At 39.3% G+C, this 14,202-nt stretch overlaps 1 long non-coding RNA gene and 1 pseudogene across 1 annotated transcript; one reads left to right on the top strand and one right to left on the bottom strand.

Annotated features, from left to right (window-relative positions):
• Positions 1-1,397: 1,397 nt before the first annotated feature.
• On the top strand, positions 1,398-2,247 carry LOC113567852 (gap junction alpha-8 protein-like; annotated as a pseudogene).
• Positions 2,248-6,700: 4,453 nt separating this feature from the next.
• Positions 6,701-12,450, bottom strand: LOC113567995 (uncharacterized). Its single transcript, XR_003409522.3, has 5 exons — positions 12,347-12,450; positions 9,451-9,572; positions 8,130-8,343; positions 7,900-8,018; positions 6,701-7,061 (listed from the first exon to the last, which is right to left on the bottom strand). It is a non-coding gene; the product is annotated as an uncharacterized LOC113567995 (long non-coding RNA).
• Between the last annotated feature and the right edge of the window lie 1,752 nt (positions 12,451-14,202).

The raw sequence follows: 14,202 nt of genomic DNA on the forward strand, positions 1-14,202 counted from the left end.
GGGATGTTTTCAATCTCTGTTCAGTTGTTTCTCCTTGAAATCTGATAAAAGACTCTGCAAAAGGTTGCCCACTTGTTTAAACTACAAAAGGACATCTCCATTAGGCTGTTAATAGTTCATTCTGATTTCCTTAACTACTGTGTGAATGTGAATTCCTGTGCTCCTTTGGCAGAACAGTAGCACAGGTATCAGTATTCAGTTAATCTGTTTTAATAACTACTGAAGCACAAATTTCCTGCAACTTACTGGTGCTTATAAAACGTGCATACTCCATTTCAGCTATGAAGGGAGCAGCGAGAATTGTTCAAAGACCAAAGCAAAATGACTGTAGCAAAACTGACTTTATAGCCTTTACACTGTACTCCATGTATTGTACTGTATGTAATTCTTGGTTTCAGACTGGGTGTGGCTTTCACTGTATGCTTTTCTTGTGAGTACTAGTGTGTGCCTGCCTAAATTATATAAAACACAAGATTCTCAGCAGGATATTGCCACAGCTCCTGTGTGTGTGTGTGTGTGTGTGTGTGTGTGTGTGCGTGCATTTTTTGTATTTCTATGTGTGAACTTCCTTTCACATCTCATAAATATGCCACCCTTCCCTCTTTATCAGTTGACCATAAACCTTACCGCTAACACCCTGTTTTCCTGTGGGCATAACTACATTATTACTGTCATTTCCTATGACCACTACCATTGGAGCATATAGTAATGAAGTAGCTCAGTCTGCGTTGTGGGTTCAGCTCTATGTTCTCTCTAAGGGGTTCCAGTGGGCCATGGTTCTGTTGATCCTATTGTCACCTCATGTGGTCTGGCGTATAACGGATGTCTGGCTGGACGCTTAGGGTCAGGGTTTGCTGTAAAGCAGTCATCGCAGCCCATCCAATCACTTTTGCTCAGCGGGGCAGTAAGGACTCAGACTGAGGCCGGATACCAAGACAAGAGCAGTTCACTTTGCCCCCTTGGCAGTGAGGAGAGGCCGACTGAGCTACTGGGCTGCACTGGAGCTGCCCTCACACCCAGGTTCCCACTGACCTCAGTTCACCTCACCACCTCGGGGCTTTCATTCAGGTCTCAGCACCTTCCATTGTCAGTTTAGTAGGCACTCGTGAGTTTTGTCCTTTGTGGGTGTTCAACAGTGAGATGGGTCAGAAAGTTATGTACTATAGCTGGTGTGTTAAAGCCTTAGTACATGTAGATCAATATGTTGTGACAGTCTTATATGTAGGACTGATATTATGTCATATAGTTGCAAATGAGAGAGTGTAGTAAAAATGCAAATTTGGGATTTAACAATTTATTTTAATGTATTAATGTATTTACAATATATAAATATGATGTTTAGTCACTTTTTACTATTCAGAAGCTCTGGTCATAACTTTAATGTTCATGTTGTCCTGATGAAGAACTACGAGGCAACCATTGGAGATTGGAGCTTCTTGGGAAACATTTTAGAGGAGGTGAAAGAACATTCAACTGAGATTGGCTGTGTTTGACCCACATTGCCCTTCATCTTTCATATTTTGATTCTGATTCTGGGCACAGCTCATTTGACAGGGACAAGCAGTCTGATTACATGTGTAACATGAAACAGCTCAGCTGTGAGAATGTGTGCCATGATGAGGCCTTCTCCATCTCGCACGTCTGTCTGTGGGTGCTACAGATCATCTTTGTCTCCACGCCTTCGCTGGTTTACATCAGCCACGCTGTCCATCGCATCCACATGGAGGAGAAGCGCAAAGAGCACTGGGAAGCGGAGCTTAGCTGTGGGCAGGAAATGAACAGGACACGGAACCTTGGGGCAGAGGAGATCATCAAAAGGTTTCACCTTGAGGGTACTCTGCTCAGAACCTACTTCTGTCACATCATCTGCAAGGCGGTGTTCGAGGCAAGCTTTGTGCTGGGACACTACATTCTGTACGGCCTCCTACCGTTGTACAAGTGCAGCCGCTGGCCCGGTGGATTGTTTCGTATCGCGACCCACAGAGAAGACCCATCTTCATCATCTTCTTGCTGGCAGTGGCCTGCGTCTCACTCTTCCTCAACTTTGTGGAGATCAAGCCCCTCGGCTTGAGGAGGAGGTGCTTTGTGCCTGTCGCGAGGTGCCTGCCATCCCTCCTCACCCCTCCCACTCAGAAGGCCAAAGGCTACAGGTCCCTTGAGGAAGACCTGAAGAAGGAGAAGGTGACACATGTCTACCCACTAACCGAGGCAGGTTCGGAGGGAGGTCAGCCGCTCGCACCCTCTTAGTTGGAGGTGGAGCAGAAGATATTGTAAGAGACATTGGTGCAGGAAGCAGTGATGGCTACAACACCCCCTATGGAGGATGGAGAGGGTTGTGAAGAGATGTTGTCTTCCAGAACTGAGGTCACAACCGATGCTTGAAATACCACAACAGGAAGCGTATAGAGAGGGAGGTCGAGACTCCACTGGAAGATGTGGTGGTAGAGCGATCAGAGGACAGCAGCACGGATCCGACACACAGGACAGAGAATGTGAAAAATGAGCAGAAGCCAAATGAGGGGATCCAGGCCAGTATAGAGACAGTAATGGATGAACCATAGTCGCACTCTTACCACTAAAACTGGAGACAACAGAGATGCAGAAATATATGAGACCTCTGAGCTGCCTTAGCAAGAGAAGCAGCAGAGCCCGATCAGACAATCATTCAGTATAAGTGTAGAAATAGCCAATGAGCTTAACCAAAGGAAAACAAAAAAATTCTAATTACATGCAACTTGTGTATCTCTAAATTTAGTGTAATTGCATGACATTGTGCAATCTTGATCTGTTTTTGTTTGGTTTGTTTTTGTTTTTGTTTCAGTTCATACAAATAGGAAAAGCATACACTCTGTGTGAATATTTAATCAGAAGAAATGTAAACCTACTTGAATTTTATTTCTCTCATTAAATTGTATTCATATTTTTAGTTTTTTTTGTTTTGTTTTGTTTTGGTTTTTTCCATTTCCCTTATGAAGAAAAGAACACAATGGACTTGGCTTTATTGTTTAGTCTTTTTGGCTTGGCTTGTTGAATTCACTAAGCTGAAATGTTTTTCTTTTACTTAGAAACTGTGCTGCCAATATCGCCACAGGCCATACTTTCTGCTTGTGTGAACATAACTGCCATGACGATAAAGATACTGCTCGGTCAGCACGAGGTATTGTTCCTCTGCAGACAATAAACATTCCTCTCTAACCACTGAACAGCTTCTTATTATACATGGTTAAAAGACGATAAATAAATAATACCAGAACACTGCTTCTGTGTCTTAAAAATGTCTAGTTTTTGTTAAGCTAGTGTCTATTTATTTGTGGAAAAAAAAGAAGAAAAAAAAGGTTTTTATCTAGATAACCTTACTTCTGATTCAGAAATAATTGTAAGAAGTGACATCTGTGCCAGTTTTTAATTCAGTTGATAATTATCGTTGCAGTGAGAATGACCTTTCTGTTCTCGTTTTACTGTTAAAGTTCACATGCTCACTCAAGATTATTGCTAATGGGACCAAAAAGTAACCAGCGCTGTATAATGTGGTGTTTTGTTTCATCTGTGACTACAAATAAATATTTTAATATTGGGTTTGCTTTGCTTTAAAAAAACAAATTATGTGCTTAAATATATTTTATATACTTAACAAATGTTATTCACTAAATGACCACTGGTATAGTAAGAAAATATACAGTGAAAACAGTAAAGATTAATATCAGTTGTATCTCATTGTCTTGTAATCGTAGCCTACATAATTTCTTCACGTACGTTGAATCCTAACATTATGTTATATGAGTGACCTCTAGTGGCCATAAAACATTATAGTAACGGTCACAAGCTTTCAAAACTATACGCTCCCTGTAGGAATACTAAGAACAACGGGATTTTTTGTTTGTTTGTTTATTATTCGAAATATTTATATAACATACAGAATCTTACAGAGGATCAATATGTCACTAATGTTAAAGAAATGAGTCCACCTGAGATGTGTTTTATGACGACATCAATTTTTCCTTCACTTTAATGGTATGTAGCTGACACTTTTATTCAAAGCATCTTATAATTATGACGGAGCACAATTTGAGGGTTAAGGGTGTTGCTCAGGGGCCCAACAGTGGCAACTTGACAGTGGTGGTGCTTGAACCAGCAACCTTCTGATTACAAGTCAAGTCAAGTACCTTAACCACAGCACTATAATGACAGCAGGTCACAAAGTTCTGAGCTGTAAATGGACTGCTCAACTATAAGGGCATTTTTTTAATGGTAAATTATGCATCAAATCAAACAACACTACACTTCAGTCTATCCACTGAATTGGTATAAGTACATATCTGTATATAAGTACATAAAATTATTATAAGCAATGCTCAGGTCCAGTTCTAGTAATCTGCCATCTGCCGATTTTAGTACTAACCCCAATTTCACACCTAATCCAGCTCCACATACACCATGCATTCAATGGTACAAAAAGAAGGTGAATGGGAATATGACATGTAACTGAACAAATTTGGTTGTATAAGGCATTTGCACAGAGGATTCGTTGCCTTAATAAACATTCAATTAAGTTTACACAGTGATGATAAAACCACATCAAAGCCAGACTTACAAAATCTTTAGTGGTTTGTCTGCCTCCACTGTACCAAACACAGGGTAGATTTTCCCTGACTTATTTATAGAAGGAGTCATAGAAGGAGACCCAGGCTTCATCTAGAGCCAGACAGACCCCTATCCTTAGCCTGATTAAATTTGGTGATTGGATCGGTCATAACAATCAGAGAGCCCATCTGCAGACGCAGAGTCCGGTACCCTGTTGTTGGGTTCATATTAACAAATCCATGTCGTGGGGCTGACTCCTTCACTATACCTATTCTCCAATCACATTTCTCCTTCACATCCACCTCCCAGTAATGCCTGCCTGTAAGGTAGCCCTCTCTAGCATGGGCACATGGCCGGCTATCATAGTGCAGATATTTCCTGTTGGGTACATTATATAGATCGCTCTCTTTATGGGCCTTCATTCTGAGTCTGCGTCCATCCTGAGACAACATGAGAGTTGGACTGGCTGTGTTTGGATCCAGAGTAACATCAGCTTGAATAAATATAAGTGCACAAGTATTGTGATGAACACAGAGTAACAACAGAGTGCAATGGAGTAAGTGTTGAGTCTCAGATAGAGATGCCATTAATTCAGAATAAAAATGGAAAGCTGAGGGTTAAAATAGGTTATACCCACAAAAGGACTCATTTGGATTCTAATGAAATTCCAGCATTCTCATTTAGTTACTGGTTAGGTGCACTGCATGTTTAAACATCTGAATACAATACCTGATAGCTTTGTGATCCATTTCAATACTGAGAAAAACAAAATACATTAAGAGTTCCAATATCATCATAATAAAACAACATAAAAATGTAATCTAATCAAAGAGCTCAAACTAACCTGAAGTAGGGATTTGCAAACCACCTAGAAAGAAAGCAAAACTGTTTTTCACAAAAGTGCCCCAAAACACACTGAAGCATTCTTATAAACTCCACGCACATTTCATATTATTGTGACATACTTCAGCAATCCAGAGCTTAATATCACACTGCACATAAATGGGGAAAAACGTCCAGTGAGGTGATCTCACCTGCTTTTGAAAGCTTCGGTGCCCTGTTGAACCAATGGAGGGATAAAGAAAGATCATACATGTCCACACACATAACTTCTACATGTAGGACCGCGTGTCATCTAACTGCTCATAATGAACACTTAAGCGGCTTTGGTAGCCACACAGTCAACTAGTAAGTATAAATGCCGCAGTCCCTACCTCAGCTCTGCACACACCCTCTCATTCATCGTCACCATATTACTGACACCAAGCCACACCTCTCTCACGCGGTCCCCCATTTACCTGCATATGCACTGTGCCAACCCAACCCCCCTTCCCCCAGAATCCGAGTCTGAATTTTTCCCTTCATTTTTGCTTTGCTTTACATTACTGGTCTGGATTCCTGGTTTCAGATTTCTCTTCTGGTTTGCCCTCTGAGCGTTTGTATGCTGGAACCATGAGTGGTGCTGATACTGGATTAAGCCAAGATGTTTAAGAGAGCTATGAGAAATACTGGTCCAATACCAAGTTGTCTAATGATGTTCCTGGTTTTCTTTGTTATGAGTGTCTGGGGTGTGTGCCATTTTACTTTGTATTTCTCCTTTTTATACTTTGTTAGGGAAGTTGCAATTGTAATTTTCTTACGTTTTTTTAAAAAAACATTTTATTTAGGGAATTAAATTGTCAGAGGGTGGTTAGTTTGTTTTTGTTTGCTTGAGTCCACCCTGATGTGATAGTCCTGATTTGTTGATTTAATTATGATTGTTTTCATAATTTTGATAAAATTTGAATTTCAGTTTGTGTTTTCAGCTTCAGTGTGTGTTGTGTCCTTTTTTGGTCCTAAACCAAGCCATCATATTAAGGCCATAACAATGATCATCTGACTTCCTTCTTGACTTTAAGTGTAATTTTACCTGACCTTTTAATAAAGGTTTGCAATTGTATTGGGTCTACTGTGCATTCATGACAATAAAATGATTAAAGAGGAAAAGGGTATTTTGGCTATAAAATAATAATAATATTTAATATTTAATATTTAATAATACTTTCCAAAGCATTGTTGATATTTTCAACAAAGTCTACTGCATACTATATGCAAGGATGATGATACAGTACAGTCAAAACATCATACACTCTTTTATTGCCGGTGTCATTAAGGATCATATGCTGTAAACCTTCATATATTTGATATTTTTTAAAGTGACTTACAATAATACTCTTCCAATGTTTTATCAAATATCAGTAAAAAACTAAATTACTTAATAAACAAATATCACTTAATAAATATGCTTAGTGCATCCTCTTTGGACCCATACAGATCTTTTCTTTAGTCACATGTGACTGCGTGTACGTCTGATTTGTTTTCCTGCAGTGTGTTTTGTATGACGAGGTCCATGACTGGGAGTGCATTGGCCAGCTGCCCCGTCTTCCACTGCATACACACTGTAACACGGCCCTGCGCTCACCGCTGATACAAAAAGAGTCCTGGCGAAAGAGGAACAACCATTAGACATTTAACATGTAATACAAACACCCAACGCCTGCAACTGAGGTAAAAAAAAAAAAAGGATAATTTGCTGTTTTTTCCTCCTGTTTCATCCTTTATGCACTTCTCTATTTTCATGGTTTTTTCCCCCCCAAGTTGATTTGTTGAGGGAGATTATAGGTCACACTTTGTTAACAGTACCAAAGCGAAGTCTGCAGATGTTTATGAGGTTGAAACACTTAGCCAGCGGAATGTCGAAACAGCGGGAGCAAAAATACCATGGCATGCTTTGAGCAAGAAACTCTCTTGTTCTATATAACATATATTTTATATTGGAAACACCAAACAGTAGTCTTCAAACAACTGATCAGATGCATCAAGTGTTTGTTTGCTCGGAGAGAATGAAAAACTGTTTATATTAGGCCCTTTCACAGGGCCTAGTTTTAAATTTTTTAGATGCTGAAAACTTTTTCTACATGTAAATCATATACAATAAAAATGTATATTTTAAAATATGAAATGCTATTTATATTAAGGAGATATTATAAATTTAGAGTGAAATGTCTGTTTTAGTTCTATACCACATATTTCAGGTTTCAGTATTATATAATAAATAAGAAAGTGTGATTTTCTGTTATAACCCTATACATTTTACAGACCATTTGCATATAGAATGTTAGCACCTCTGTTCTTCACTTTAAAACAAAGCAATGTGTGATTTCAGGTCATATTGGTCAGATATCATATTGCTTTTCTGTTGTGTTCCACTATCCAATCTGGATCTACAGTAGTTTGTATGCATTTTCTGTCTATACCATCAGATCATAGTTCTCCAACCTTTGGCATGGTTTAAGTTGGCTTGTCCTCTCACTGAAGTTCCTGTTTGCCTCTTTTATTCTCAGCCGCCTGTCTGATTTCTGGGAGGTTTGTTCATCAGTCTTGCTCTCTGGCGATGTCTGTGGAATGACAAAATGTATAGTTTACTGTCTTGACACAGTGATTAATGCGACAGTAGAGTGGTTGCACATATTCAAGTATATGATGTATTGCTTTTGTCTCAACTGTACCTGCATGGTTTCTTGTTTTTTTTTTTATTCTGTGGGTTTCTCTTTTCCTGTAATAACCTTAGCTCAGCCCACTCCGGGACTATAGCTTGGCCTTCCTCTTCATCAATTTTACCATTACTTACTCCAGACACAGAGGTCACATCTCTAACTTGAGGGTGTAAATGTTTTATTTGAGGTCATACTGTTACTTTTCAAAATGAAAGTAATAGGACACCTGGAAAAAAAAAATAAAAAATCAATGCCAAGTGCACTCGTCACAGTATGAAATTGCATGAACCACTCTGTCCAGCTAAGCTGGCAGGTTTTTGAGGATACTCTTGGAATCCTCCATGGAGAACATGGCTTGTTGTGGGTCATTTTTAGGTCCCTTTAGAGGAAAAAATATTATATTATCTCTTTTAAAAATACAGGCTTTCTTGGCCTAAGCTGTAACCACATTGTGTGGGTTCATCAAAGAGCAGCAGCCTACGGGAGACGATGCAGCTGGAGAAGTGCAAACATAATGACACTTTTTATGAACTGTGAACAATTGAACACAGTTGCAATTTTTCCAAAATAAACTCAACGTTATATTCAACTATCTTAAAATCTTTTGAAGAATTTGATTAGTCAGCTAGAACAGAAACGACATTTTAAACTTTGGTTGTAAACAGACATTACGACTGCAGTGACTGCTTAATGCTGCTAATGAAGCAACAACTAGCCAAATACAAAAGGAATTGCCTTAAAGACCCATATGAAGGGAACATATGGAGCATTACAAATATTTTATGATATTAAACTAGATTAGCAAATTCCACTTTCTGCAAATTTCAACCTAGGTAACATGAAACCATTTCCACAATTTATGCAACAGTACAATGTCTAAATAGTCTGTTTACATGTTCTCTGGACAACACAGTTTAATTTTTTCATTCATTAAACTAACAAAGCTGCTATGTATAAAGAAATGTGCTTTTTTTGTTAGCTCTCTTTGGACTTAATGTGAATGAATGTCCAGTAGGTACGTCCGAATACTGGTAGGAGACACGGAATCAAAACTAAAGTAGGACATTTATAACAGGAATTACCCATGTGGGATGGGAATCCTTTTTTGAGTGTGGAGAGTAAAGCTTATGAAAGTTCCACAACACAAGGATAACCTATTTTGTACCTGAAGGACATATTTGTGTGAAACAGGCATTTCCAAGGCTTTGGAATGATATTTATATAATACACAGTGTGTGGCCAAAAGAGCAAAAAATATAAACTATGAATTTAAAAAATGGTTTAGGTTCCCTGGGTGTTTAAACATTTATTTTCTTCCTTGTTATCTTATTACCTTCGCAAAGCTCAGATTTGGTTTGTGGGATGTCTCTAAGCTGCAGACTCTTTTACTTTTCCTATTTCTGTGTGGATCTGCCAGACTTCCATGACTCCCCTAAACCCTCATGTAGGGATCCTCTGTTGAAATGAAAGATAGATTAGTCAGATTAGATTAGTCACCATTTAACTTTAGCTTTAAAACCTTACTTTATTTTTCCTGTTGGTGAATTACTGGATAATCTTTTCCCATTTGTGAATTATTGGGAAATGGAGCATAAATACCAAGATAAAAACATAAAATATGGCCTAAAAAGTTAATACACTGTACATAAAAGTTACTATTTTACTGAAATGCACCTTTTTAAAGCAGTTCTCAAATTAAGATACAATTCATTCTAAAGCAATTAATCAAAATGGCAAAGTTTTCATTTAAAGATAACACTTTATTGATCCTGAGGGAAACTACAGTGTCACAGTAGCATACATATTACACAAGAAGAGGGATCAATAAGATGGGGGTGGGAGGGGTTATCACCAAGAACAACTGATCACAGTAACAATGAGTAAGTAACAGAGCACCACGTACATCAGTGTGTGTTAATATACTGTAAACATAGATCTGTGTAGGGTTGCTAAGCGCAGTTCAGAGTCCAGGAGATAAGTGGAGTCCCTGCGGAAAGGAGACTTGTATAGTCTTATTGCAGTGGGAAGGGAAGATCTCACATGTCATTCTTTAGTACAGTGCAGCTGTATCAGTCTGCCACTGAATGTGCTTCTCTGTTTTTCGACCATTATACGCAGGGGATGTGATGCGTTGTTTACTGTACAATGGTGAGAATTTTATTGAGGGCGAGTTGCTCTGCCACAAGCTCCAGAGTGGCCAGCTTGACTCATACAACAAAGCCAGCCTTCTTTTTGTTGAGTTTGTTCAGAGGTCTCTTGTTGCCCTGGCACACAACAGCATAGAATATGACTCTTGCAACAACAGACTGGTAAAATATCCATAAGAGTTTTGTGCACACCCCAAAGGACCTCAGTCTCCTCACAAAGTACAGGTGGTTCTGTCTTTCCTGAACACTGCACAGGTGAGACAACTGCATTACAGCTGTCTATGTGAATGCCGAGGTATTTGTAAATACCAACCACCTCCACATCCATTCCGTCAATGGTAGCTGGTGATAAAGGAGGTTTGGACTTCCTAAAGTCCACAGCCATCTCCTTCGTCTTCCCAGTGATGATTTGCAGCTGGTTCAGTTTACACCAGTCTACAAAGTCCATCATTTACTTGTATTGTATCACCTGTCCGTTCCATAATGGCCATTTTAGCTGAGGCTTTCTTCAAATGGCATGAGTTGGAGTTGTACCTAAAATCTGAGGTGTACAGACTGAACATGAACGGTGCTAATTCAGTGCCCTGAGGAGCTCCAGTGCTGCACATGGCCCTGTCCAAAACACAGCCTCACAAACTGTGTAAGACAAGTGAAGTCCATGAACCACGAGATGATGGGTTCATGCACTCGCATAAGATGAAGCTTCTCCCCAAGTAACACAGATTGTATGGTGCTGAATACACTGGAGAATTCAAAAAACATGCTCCTTGCAGCACTGTCTGTTGTGCCTAGGCGTGAGCACACGGTGTACAGCAAGCAGATCCACTCTACTGCCATCCTGATACGCGAACTGGAGAGAATCTAGTGCAGGTCTGACCAGCATCAGTCTTTCCAGTGTCCATCAGGTGGGATGTCAGAGCAAAAGGCCAACAGTCCTTTAGTGCCACTGGTTGATTCTTCTTTGGGACAGGAACCACGCAAGATATTTGTCACCTGCCTGGGAACTTTTCTAGGCTGCAGCTATGCAGCACACACTCTCAGAGCTTTTGGCTCAGTGCCATCCGGTCATGTGGTTTTGCCCCATTTGAGTTCCTTTCTCGCCTGATCGGCAGTTAATGTTGGCAATGCTGGTCCAGAGTGAGGTGGGAATGTTCAGACAGGAGGAGCGTGAACGTTGGTGGCTGTTGAGTAGAGGCTTTAAGCTGCGAAGACATTGTCAGCAGAGATGATGATGGGGGTAATAGGAGAGTGATTGTCAAACTGTATATATATATAAACTTCATTCGCCCATGTACAGTTGCCTTCAGCTGATATTCCGTGGCTGCGCTGGTTGAGGCGTGTGATTTCTTTCAGGCCTCCCCCGACATCACGTATATTCTTCTGCTCCAGTTTATCTCCAACTTCAATTTGTAGTCAAAGTTTGCTTAGGAGCCTATTAAATCAGCGGTCTTATCACCAACAAAAACTCAAACTGTGTAACGCCGAGCGATATGGAGGCGGACGCATGGGCGGAGAGGAGCGAGATTTATTCAGGGCAAATCCAAAATCAGAGTCATCTAGATAGTCCAGGGTCATAGAGCCGTCACGGAGAGCACGGGGAAACGTGACTAAACAAAACAAACACACGAAGGCCCACGGGAAAGCAGGTTATAACTAAGGAAAGGAAACAAGAAGGCTAAGATACACACAAAGAAACAACCATAATGAAACACATTCACAAATAGGAACAGCTAAGACCAAGGCACACAACAGGGTTTAAATACATGAACTTCACAAAACTACAAACGAGGGACAGGTGTAAGCAATGAAACAAGGTGAGGACAAAAAGAAACTATGGAATGGAACTAACACGACAGGGAAAACACGGAACACGGCAGATGGAAGGGACTGCTCGTGACAAACTGAAAGTATTCTATCTGAAGTACTGAAAATACTTCCGTTTACTGTTTTAATACCACTATGCAGAAATATAATTTCCATAATTACAGACAATAATATGAATGCCTTTTTCATTAGAAATTGTATTTGCTTGAAAAAAGCCGCAAGAAATACATCCTTATGACGTTTTATTTTCACACTTACCTGTTGCTGAAGAGTTCATTTTGGACCAACAATAAAAGTGAATTTCCCACGCAGAAGAAGTAAACTCTTAGAGCTGTTGAAGCATATCCTTTTGACAGCTAGAAGCAAAAGGAACAACGAAAGGAAAACTTGCTTTAATATTCATGGAAGGAGTGGCTTACACTCACTGTAAGGTGTGGGAGTGCATTACCGTACTCTCATAGATTTTTTTTTTCTTTAGTTGTACCTAATTTGTGTTTAGTCCTTCAACTGGAAACCATAAAAATTACCAAATCTCATGAGCTATGCACTGATGCTGCGTTATTAATATTGATGGACCAGAGCGTTTAACTCTGAAAGTGAAATGTAATATAATTTATTGTCCATCTAATTTATAAATGGCTGAATTAAAACACATAAGAGCATTTAAAAGGGAAATATATTTTGCTCCAGAAATTTTTAAACTGTTTATAATCATGAAATCCCTTGCCAGTAAATGACATGACATATGCTACCTCCATGCCTGAAACATTTTGGAGGTTTCTTCCATCCAGTCTCTCATCACTATGGGTCTGATCTGTGGAGAGGGCGGTTAATCAGGTCAGACAAGTTTGTTCGTTCTTTACCAGCTATAGCTACTATTTCTGTAATCTGTCACAGATAACCTAGCACTGTTTCAAGACAGACATACACGCAAAAGCATACTGGTATATTCATGCAGGTTGTGACTGAATGGATTTCAGAAGTATGACTCTGGTATCAGTATAAAAACCTCAGACTTTGACGTATCTTACTCCATGGAAACATGGAAGAAACGCATGACGCACATACGCCATAAAATTAAAGCACTTGCCTCAGAGGAAAATACATAGTAGAGAATTTAAGATTTTTATGTATGTGTTTGTGAATGTATCACGTAACACATGTATGGTGTTATGCCTTCCTATTTCATATGTTACACAGTTTATTTTCTTTTAATCACATATTTTATGTTCTTGGTAGGTATAAAATGTTATCAATTGTAAATGCTTTGTTATTATGTCATTTCTATAACGTAATAATATTTATTAAGAAAATCAAATTGAGTCGTTTGACATAGTTGAAAGCGGTATCGCGTTGGTCTGCACCGATTAGTAATCTGAGCATGATTACAGTTCGACGGTGCGAGTAAAGACCGTTCACCGCCTCATCTCCGTAACGCTGAGATTGAATTCAGAAATGATAGCAGCGCCAGGGATCGTGAGTGTAGTATCAGTCATCATCCTCGCACACAACTTCTTATAATCGTTACTGGAATAAAATGCTATTTTTTGTCACAAAAATTCTCTATTTGGGGTTATGTTGGTGCTTTTCCATCCAGTGGTGAAGGTCCATTATGATCTGCTATAATAGTTAATAACAACGTTTTCTAGCCTGCCACTTCAGCTTGTTTTCAGCACGCAACTGGTGTAGTGTTATGAATAGGCTTCTGCTTAGTAATACGTGTAAGAAAAGTGTGCGGTTACATTAAGGAATAACAAGTGGGATAAATTACAAGTGGGATAAGTGGGGAAAGGGCCATCGCACTCGCTGGATGGGCGAAAACGTTTTTAATAATGAACTGGAGGTCCAATTATCCAGACGCACGTATTCTAGTTTTGTGTAGTGATCAGTTATCTAAAGTGATGTCAAATATTTAATTTCATTTAATGTACTAGTATTAGTCCTTCAAGTCATATGTGAAGGCAGTGCACTGGCATTGGTTAATTTAGGAACTGCTCGCTTCATTAGGTTTCAAGAAGGTTCAGTGATTCATTTCAGGATTTGCTGTTAAAAGTACACTATATAACGTATGCATTTTATCCATGGAGCAATAAATAGTTTTTCAATGATTATTC

The sequence above is a fragment of the Electrophorus electricus genome, chromosome 9 (genome assembly GCF_041902795.1).
Source record: "Electrophorus electricus isolate QZ-2024a chromosome 9, ASM4190279v1, whole genome shotgun sequence".
Classification (NCBI taxonomy): domain Eukaryota; kingdom Metazoa; phylum Chordata; class Actinopteri; order Gymnotiformes; family Gymnotidae; genus Electrophorus; species Electrophorus electricus.